Consider the following 10,000-nt stretch of genomic DNA (forward strand, 5'->3'; position numbering starts at 1 on the left):
ATACACACACGTACATACACACACACACACACGCAAACACAGACACACACACACACACACACACACAGAGGTCAACATACACACATGTACACATACACACACACACACACACAACCATAGGTAAACACACACATGTTAACACACACACACAACCGTAAATGCACACACACAGGTAAACAAACACACACACACACACACACACACACACACACACACACACACACACACACAGGTAAACCCACTGGTAAACATACACACACACACACACACACACACACACAAACAGGTCAACACAAACACACACACACACACACACACAAACAGGTCAACACAAACACACACACACACACACAGCTAGAAACACACACACACACACACACACACACACACACAGGTAGACACACAGACGCACACCTACAGGTCAACATACACACACACACGTACACAAGCCCAAACATACAGGTAAACACAGACAAGCACACGACAAACTTCAGTACCCTTAAGGATAAACCAGGTTGAGGACAATGCAATGCTGGCGCGTTTGAGACATTATAGTAAGGATAACAGCAGTAAGCATTATAGTAAGGCCAGGAATGAATTATAACCTTTACATCTCCTGTGCTTCTCCTCCTTCTTCTCCTCAAGTTTTCACCAAGATAGACCCCTGGTGCACATGCTAGCTGTGGTCTGCATCGCCTAACACATCGATAGGCACTATCTACACAGGAAACCATGTGTATCAAATGTGTCAGGTCTGGTACTCTGCAGCTTTGGGGTCAGGTCAGAGGTCAACATCGGAGCCTGTAATGCGCAGACGTTGTTGAAACAGGAAGCTCCCATAGGGGCGAATGTGTGGACTGAACACACACAGAACCAAGAGAGCGAGGGAAAAAAAAAGAGCATTGTGTTGAATGTTTCACATGCCAGGTCATCACCCCCCTCCTTCTGTTCTGTCGCTCCCTGTTGGTTTCAAATCGCCCCCACCTCTTTGCCCCATTCTAACTCTCTCAATCTCTCCGTCTCTCCCAGCAGTCTCTGGAAACACACTGTTGATAGAATGAGGGGGCGTGTGTGAAGAGTGTGAGCCGTGGAGCAGCGGTTGCTTTCTGAATGAGGAGAATTCACACTCAAAGCGCAGAGGCCCTCTGCTGGTACTTTGGTGTAATGGCAGGCAACGACTGTGAAGCGTGGATGTGGATGTATTCAGCGTTGAAGTATTCCAATGAATGAGTTTTCAATAGAAGAATGATGTAGTTTCCCCGTCTTAATCACAGGGAAACGAGCCACAGCCTTAGACCATGATAAACCCAGTTGCTCAGCAATTGACTCAGTCACTGGGAGAATCAAACGCACACACACACACACGTCACACACACACACACACACAAACACACACACACACACTTACTCAGCAATTTACACAATCACTCTGAGACACACAAATCCCCCAACCCGCAAAACCACACACACACACACATACACACACACAGACACAAGCACACGCACAGCATTCCTGTGTGGTGAGAAGCCTTTCAATAAAGAAACGCAGTAGGTGTGTAACGGCGTTTGTGTGCGGTGTGTGCCTGTAAATGCATGTATGTGTACATGTTTGTGTGTGAGCGTTGTGTGTGTGTGTGTGTGTGTGTGTGTGTGTGTGTGTGTGTGTGTGTGTGTGTGTGTGTGTGTCTGTGTGTGTGTGATTGATGGTAAACTGCCAGTGGGGCTGCTACATGACACCCCGCCTGCGTCATGGCTTGTCATGGAAACGTCGATCCCATCTGGGGATCATTAGAAGGCAGGAGCTCCCCGGGCCACCCTCTAGTAGCCTGGTGGGGGGGGGGAGAGGGGGAGGGGGGGGGGGGGGAGGGAGGGAGGGAGGGGAGTGGGAGAGGGAGAGGGGAGAGGAGGTAGGGAGGGAGAGGAGGGAGGAAGGGGGAGGGAGGGAGGGGAGAGGGAGAGGGGAGGGGAGAGGGGAGGGAGAGGGGAGGGAGGGGAGAGGGGAGAGGGGGAAGGAGGGAGGGGAGAGGGAGGGAGTGGAGAGGGGGAGGAGGAGGGAGGGGAGTGGGAGAGGGAGGGAGGGGAGAGGGAAGGGAGAGGGAGGGGACTGAAAAATAAAGAAAACAGAGAGATCTAGAAAGAGGAAAGAAGGGAGGGATGGAGGGAGAGAAAGATATATATATAGAGAGGTAGAGCAAGAGCGAGAGTGAGAAAGCAAGAAAGAAAGAAAGAAAGAAAGAAAGAAAGAAAGAAAGAAAGAAAGAAAGAAAGAAAGAAAGAAAGAAAGAAAGAAAGAGAGACAGAGATAGAGATAGAGAGAGACAGAGACAGAGAGGGGGGGGGGGTAGAGAGGGGTAGGCCTATATACTTGACCATGCTGTCATCTGAGCTCTAAGTCATCACCGCAGGCCTTGGCAGAGAGACAGTGAGAGGTAGAATTAGTTACGGCAGAACAGCAGTGAAGGACAGCCAGAGCCATCTATTCAGAAGACAAGTCAAAACACATATTTTTAAACGACAGTATGCAGAGGTTGGTCAAGACATCCTTCACCTATCTCTATTTGAGTCCATCTATCTTTATATCCATGGTCTGTCTGTTTACCTCTATACAACGCATAACACGCAGGAACCAGAGAGGCTTCTCCTGAGACAACGCATAGGTATACACGAAAAACAAGCCCAGATATGCAACATATAAACTCTAGAGTAAACCAGGATGCATGATGCAAGACGCTTCGTGCGGGAACGTTATGTCAACACGCAGACCCACTGTGTGTCCGTTGCTAAGAGGCCCAGTTTTCCTGGTTTGGTTGTGTTTCTGGTGGGTCCTGTGCGTGTGAGCCTGGGGCTGTGTCTCTCTCGCTGGGAGGCAGCGGGCCGCCCTGTTGGTTTGTATTATCTCCTCTGCCTCCCTGTAGAAGGGATGAAGGCTGTCGGGCCATGTGTGGGAACCGTGCCTCTCCAAGTGTGTGTGTGTGTGTGTGTGTGTGTGTGTGTGTGTGTGTATGTTATGTTTGTAATTAAATGTGCATATGCGTGTGTGTTTGTGACGGTGTGTCAGTTTGGTTTGTATGTTGTTTGTGAGAGAGTGTGCATACGTGTGTGTGTGTGTGTGTGTGTGTGTGTGTGTGTGTGTGTGTGTGTGTGTGTGTGTGTGTGTGTGTGTGTGCGTGTGCGCACGCACGCGTGTGTGTGTGTGACCCCTGACAGTGTTGAACGATTCAACGGTTTAATGGCTGGGAACCTCGATTCTAAACATCAAAAACTTTGTTGCTAGGCAGTATTAGTTGTGAATAAGAAGTGTTTGGCGACTAACTTCTGTGTTTTCCCCTACGCCCGGAGCCATCCGTACACCAGAGGGACGCTGGGGTTGTCCAGCAGACTGTTTCTGGGTAAACACCACGGTGAGTGAGTCTTGCAGAGAGACGTTTCGGTCTCTGTGCCTTCCTGTCTGGTTCTGTGTGTCCGTGTCATGGCAGAACAACTCCTATTGTTCAGCAACGTGACGGAAAGGCCTGGAGAGCGCGGCCCGCTCTGAAACCTGCTCCCAGGGCAGCCCTTAGCGCAGCACACCGGCCGCTACGCATAGCGGAGGGGACACACTCATTGTCTTTGTGGTCCAAGGAAATCAACTCACTTCTTTCAAAGAAATGTAACGCATTTATTTTCTTTCTATGGAGTCTATCCCAACAAATATTTAATATTTGCTATATATCTTGAATATACAAGGTAAGCTAACAAGCTTAACGAAAATAAAATAACATGATGCATTGTGTGCGTGTGTGTGTGTGTGTGTGTGTGTGTGTGTGTGTGGGGGAGTGGGTTTGTGTGTTTATGCAAGTGTGTGTGTGTATGTGTGTGTGTGTGTGTGTGTATATGTGTGTGATGGTGTGTGTTTAAAAATTGTAAGCACACGTGCTTTTACACAACACCTTCAACGTCACAAAACTGTGTTGCAATCATCGAGCACTCATTCCGCAAACTACTGCGTCCAGCAAACCATCCTGATCAGACACAATCAAAGGCCCTGCTGTACCGCTTCTCTGCATTTCCCTTTGTGATGAAACAAATGAAACCACCCTGAGGCACCTTGCAGACTCACTTTACCCCAAAACACTGACAGTGAACCCAAAAAGATATCATTTAAAGAGCGGGAAGTGCCACAGAGTTTGGCCGCATGTAGCTCTGGGATGATCGGTATGATGCAGCCTAGCCGGGCGGCTTGTTGCTCGGGTTAGAGCGGGTGGGCTGGTAACCGGAAGGTTACTAGTTCGATCCCCGGGGGTACCGAGGCAACTCACCCTCACTTGTCGCCATGCGTGGTTGACTCCACCGTTGGGGTTGGAATGTGTGCGTGAATGGTTGCAAGTCGCTTTGGATAAAAGCGTCTGCTAAGTAATTGTAAATGTAAACGTAGCCAGTGACCCTCTCCTGGGCCCCGGACCCGTACAGCAGCACGCTACCCTTAGAGGAGAGCTACTCTATTGTGATGTAAAGGTCGGGGCCTGATGGAGTCCTGTATGTATTCAGAATGTCAGCTGGAAAACCAAACCCAAACAAAACCGACAGAGAGGGAGGGAGTGTGTGAGAGCGCTGTGCGATCGTTATCATCGCGCGGCCGGCCTCCAGCATTGTGTGAGCGTCTCTGCGGGCTGCGACGGCCGTCACCGCCATCTGGGTGCGCAGGCCCTCGTCCTGGGATCCTTCCTTTAGACAACACAACCAACGCCTCCGTGACGCCGAGGGGGGAACAGGAGGTCCCGCGCCGCGCGTCACTGAGCGCAGCGTTGCTATGGGGATCAGCGGGACAGCGTCCGCTGAGCTCCGGGCCGTTGTGCCGTCGGAACCCAGATGGGTTTCCGACTCAAAATTCAAGAGGAAACGTTAAACTGGTCTTACAACTGAACCGCGCGGCGCAGTGTTTAGTGTTGCGTGTTTGGTAGCGAGCGTGTCAAATGGCTGCTGATCAAGACTCGAGGAAGCAGGACAGAGTCGTCTGTCCCCATCTCCTGCTCAGGGGCCAAGCAACGGGGAGCAACAAGGACGTCAACAATAACGACGGTAACCATAACCATGAGGGTGACTGGGTTAGTAGCCCCGCCATGCATTGTTGTGCCCCGGTATTATGCTCATGTGGAATAAACTCCAACAGCCCTCCCTTTAAGACATTATCAGGACGGGAAAGGGTCTCAACAATGGATAACACCAACATGTTAAAGTGACCTGAGACAATGCATTTACATTTAGGGCATTTAGCAGATGCTTTTATCCAAACCAACTTGCAATGAGTACATTGTCAGAAGAAGGAGAAACAATATATCACGGCGGTACAGTAAGAATGCTCAGACCAAGTGCCAAGCACCAACAATTTCTAGGTTAACCCATTCCCCATACACAACAAAGATAGCTAGGATAGATGATACAAAACAAAGTACTATTTTTTAAGTGCCAGGACGTACGTAAGACATACAATAAGTGCGTACATTAAGTGCCAAGACGTACAACACACAATAAGTGGGTAGGAGGGGTAGGAGGAGTTGGCTATGCAGAGTCTAGCTGAAATTTAACTCTCACTCCATTGGATTTTGTTTTACTTGTGACAGAATTTGCACATGTGTATTTATTTTTGCAAGCATATTTAATGCAACTCTGAATGTGGTGTTAATTTTTTGCATTACTTGCTCTTTCTGCATTGACGTGACTCCACCGCAAAAACTTTTCTAATGTCCTATTCAAGAGGACATTGTTTAGACGGCATAACCAGACCATCCAGCGTGCTTTGTAAATCATGTTTACACTCTGGCTTAGTGCATAGTATAAACAGCGAGCCGATCGTGAGTACTATGTACATCCCGTATGTCATCGTGGATGTCACTGTGTTAATAAGAGGACCGACAGAGAAGACTGACCCTCAGAGTCTGGAGCACAGAGTTTTAACGCCGGCAAGATGGGAGGGGAAGCAACAATAATGAAACGGATCAGTGTCCATACGTGAAGAGAACTCAGGGGGATTTCACCTTAAGCAGGATCTAATGCAGGGGAAATTTGGGTCATCAATCTCTCAATATGGGTGTTGTGTTTTACTCCACTGCGGATCTAAAGACGCTGGGGAAATATAATAGACTTCTAGAACTGACAATATATACGAGCTGTGTGCTTGAAGGGTGCATTCGCGGGATGATACACACTTGGGTACACTCTAAATGCACATGCACAATAAACCACGCATACATCCACACACACACACACACACACACACACGCGCACACACACACACACACACACACACACACACACACACACACACACACACACACACACACACACACACACACACACACACACACACACACACACACACACACACACACACACACACACACACACACACAGGTCTGTTATCCTCCAGGATCATATAGCGCCACAAAGAAAACAGAGCAGTTGGAGGAGAGAAGCAGGAGGTATTTGGGAGTAGAGAGGAGAGGAGGAGGTGAGGAAAGAGGAGGTTAGGAGAGAAGGGAGCAGAGTTCACAGCAAAATGTCCTTCAGAACACAGGCAGGAAGAAGCGATGCAAGGCTACCCAACAAGAACTGAGAGAACAATGCTGTTTTTTAAGGAAACGATACAGAAGGTGAGAATAGACCAGAAACTGGAAACAAATAATCCTTCTCCTTTCAAATAATAAGATAAAATAAGACGGAATCATTCGATCAGCTGATATTTACACTAATTTGTTGAGCCTAGGTAGAGTGCATGACGAAATATTGCTGCTTTTTACGGCGAACATAAAACAAAATAAATGAAAATGTAAAGTATACATCATTAAAGTAGTTGATCGACATTAAACCATGCAGCCTAGTTGTACTTCACTTTGACTTTTGAAGTAAGTTTGAGGCCCGATCCTTGGAAAAATAAATTAGGGAAAACTGACTCGCACACAGTCACACAATTTTAATGATAATACTAAACAAAACCCCATCTGGTGTCTGGAAATGTCCTATTTAGCAGATGATGTCACCGGGGGCAAAAAACCCTCTCCTCCTCTGAGCCTCCTTTTGATGGAGCGGCTCCGTCGAGGACGTTACCCCCGACCACCAAGGCGGTCGTAAACACGTGTGTGTCCCACTTAAGGCTTCTTTTAATGCATCTTTTGCAGCTGTTTCCGACGTTAATTTGCATGCGGTCATGCCTCTTGCGTACGTACACGCTCTGCGCTGACGCATCGAAAAGTGTGTGCGTGTGAGAGTCAGAGAGGGAAGGCCGACGACCGAGAGCAGAACGGATGAAGACAGAGAAAGGAAGCACAGAGAACGAAAGAGAGACAAAAAGATAAACAGAAGAATTTCCGACTGAGAGAAATAACGAAAAGACAAAGAGAAATCAAGAAAGATAGAAACAGAAAGAAACTACAAATAAAAGACATGAAGCAGAAATAAAGTATTAGGAAAATAAGAAGCATAAAAAGAAAGAAAGGACGAAAGTGAGACATCAATAAAAAAAATTACAAAGATATTGAAACCTAGAAGTAAGGGACAAAACGTTGACTAATCCCTTTGTAACCGGGCCCGTCTCCTTCTCTCCTGCTGTGTGGGAGAGAGGCAGACGCAGGCTCTGCCCGGCTGGCGGGGAGAGGAGCCGGCCGTCCACAGCTAACCAGACCCTGCGTGTCCGGGCTGAGGGTATCTCCGCTATGCGGAGGCGGGGGCATGACCTCATCGCGGCGCTCTCCTGAATCATCAGGCGTAAATGCGGAGCAGGCGCACGGCGATAGTGTCTCAGCCCTCGGCCTGTGGCGTGTGTGTCTACAGGGAGGATATGAGGGTATAGAGCGGTGACTACCCATCGCCCGGGGCCTGCCTGGTGGCTGCTGGCGTCCCAGACCTCTGGACCAGGGCCAAGGTTCCCACCGGGAGGTTGGGATGAATCCATTATGAAGAGGAAGAGTTTGTCCTCGCTGTAGTATGTGACGGGTTGACGTGAATAGACGCGAGGTGTTGAGTTTCTGGAGAACCGCAATTACGGAGCTCAGGCTCAGTGACTTCACTTTTACCCCCCTCCTGCCAAAACTTCAAGTCACATCCAGTTACACCTCGAATAAATCCAACGCCCCTAAACTTCCAAACTCCTGAGACACCTCACACAAAGTGTAGACTGTATACCTGCACTTGTGTATGTGAGTGTGAGTGTGATTGCGTGTGTGTGTGTGTGTGTGTGATTGTGTGTGTGTGTGTGTGTGTATGTGAGTGTGAGTGAGTGAGTGAGTGAGTGAGTGAGTGAGTGAGTGAGTGAGTGAGTGAGTGAGTGAGTGAGTGAGTGAGTGAGTGAGTGAGTGAGTGAGCGAGTACGTTTGTGTATGCATTTGTGTGCGTGTGTATGTTTGTGTTGCATGTCCTGCGCGTTCAATATCTCATTTCCAAAAGAAAATGAAGAAAATCACTTTAGACTTTTCCATGGGCTGACGAGCGGGCGATTACTGGGCTAATGCTTCACGTCAACGTCACCTCATCTCCCCCCCTCCCTCCTTGGCCTTCGGGGGCCGCCGACGGAAACACACAGACGGCCCGGAGCGGGCCGCCAGCAGGTTCTGACTGAGCAGGGACCACCAAACAGCTTGGCGGCAGCTGCGCTGACGTAACCACCTGTTTTTTTTTTTGCAACTGGACCTGAAGCTGAAGCAGCAGTCCTTGTCCAGACTCCGCTCGTCGACGTCGAGCGGCCGGCTGAAGGGTTAGCCGACGAGCGAGTGGGACGCACGCAGACAGCGACAACACGCCTTAAAGAGGAAGGGGGAAGCGTGTTGAATTCTCAAAGATGATGGGAAGGAAGGGTTGCCAAGGATGTCGAGAATGAAGTGATGGCTGTACTAGTCAGCGTTCGTGCGGATGACTGGGAAAACCCAAAACGGCTGGGATCTCAACAGATGAAAAGGCTTCTGTCAAAGGGCCCGAGTTTGAGATGAAGGAAGAAGAAAGAGAAGGAGAAGGAGATGGAGAAGGAAAGATAGGCAGTTGTATCCCGGGGGGGGGGGGGGGGAATGCACACTTTAATTGTAAGGTATGTCTTATAACATGTGAGCATTTCTCAAAGACGGGTTAAAACATGCATGGTCTGAACAAATAATATATTTGTAGGGGGAAAGAGGGAAAAATGCTTGCAAATTCAACATCTTGTCGGTTAACCCTGTAATTTGTCTTCCAATATGAGAGTGGGGGTCATGGCGATACTAGCACACATTTGACCTCTGAGCCCAGTTATATAGACTCTCAGGATCAGGCGTTATAAAACAGTCTAGTAATATGTATATATACGTCCCAGTGGAACTCACCAGGGGAAACAGAAAGAGAAGATGGAGATGATAGCAAAACAAAAGGACGGATTAGATTGCAGAAGAAACCAAAGAGAAAAGAGAGAGAGTGAGAGCGAGAGAGAGAGTGAGAGAGATAAAAAGAGAGAAAATTGTTCCCATTCTTAATGATCCACTGCTCTTCAGAAAGGCACATGTCGTTCTACGTTTATAGACTTGGACTGTTTAAAATTAAGAATTGAAACCACACTGAAGAGAGACATCCTCTACGTCCATCCCTGTCCCTGTCCTCTCGTATAAAACACTTAACACCAAGTAATGATGAGGAGCTACCCTAGGAAGCCACGATGTTATCACAATGAGCTGTGTCAAGCCTTTTCCTGGGAGTTTATAGCAAAGACCGACAACCATATGTCCGAGTGTGTAGAAAGTAGACTATGGAAGAGAAGTTCCATAGATCACCGCTATAGTGGAGGAAGTCTTCTTGCGAGAGATTAAATGACATGTGGCAGTTGACACAATGCGTCGGCCCCGGAAAGGCCCCGTTAGGTATAATGAGACGCTACAAAGAAAAAGAAATACGTCGTTTTCATTTTATCCTCTAATCGGGGGAGTCGGTTTTATGACATTACAGTCTCTGGAAGGGAATGAAATGAAAACCATGACGGCATTGCTGCCCTCCAGGATACCATAGCAAC

At 48.3% G+C, this 10,000-nt stretch overlaps 1 protein-coding gene and 1 long non-coding RNA gene across 5 annotated transcripts in view; one reads left to right on the top strand and one right to left on the bottom strand.

The window, feature by feature from the left end:
* Positions 1-10,000, bottom strand: part of pde4ca (phosphodiesterase 4C, cAMP-specific a) — a 48,733-nt gene that overhangs the window by 18,158 nt on the left and 20,575 nt on the right. The gene's annotated exons all lie outside the window — the stretch shown is intronic.
* Positions 4,919-7,013, top strand: LOC132463421 (uncharacterized). The gene is made up of 2 exons (XR_009527022.1): positions 4,919-5,292; positions 5,373-7,013. It is a non-coding gene; the product is annotated as an uncharacterized LOC132463421 (long non-coding RNA).

This window comes from Gadus macrocephalus, chromosome 8, assembly GCF_031168955.1.
Source record: "Gadus macrocephalus chromosome 8, ASM3116895v1".
Lineage (NCBI taxonomy): Eukaryota > Metazoa > Chordata > Actinopteri > Gadiformes > Gadidae > Gadus > Gadus macrocephalus.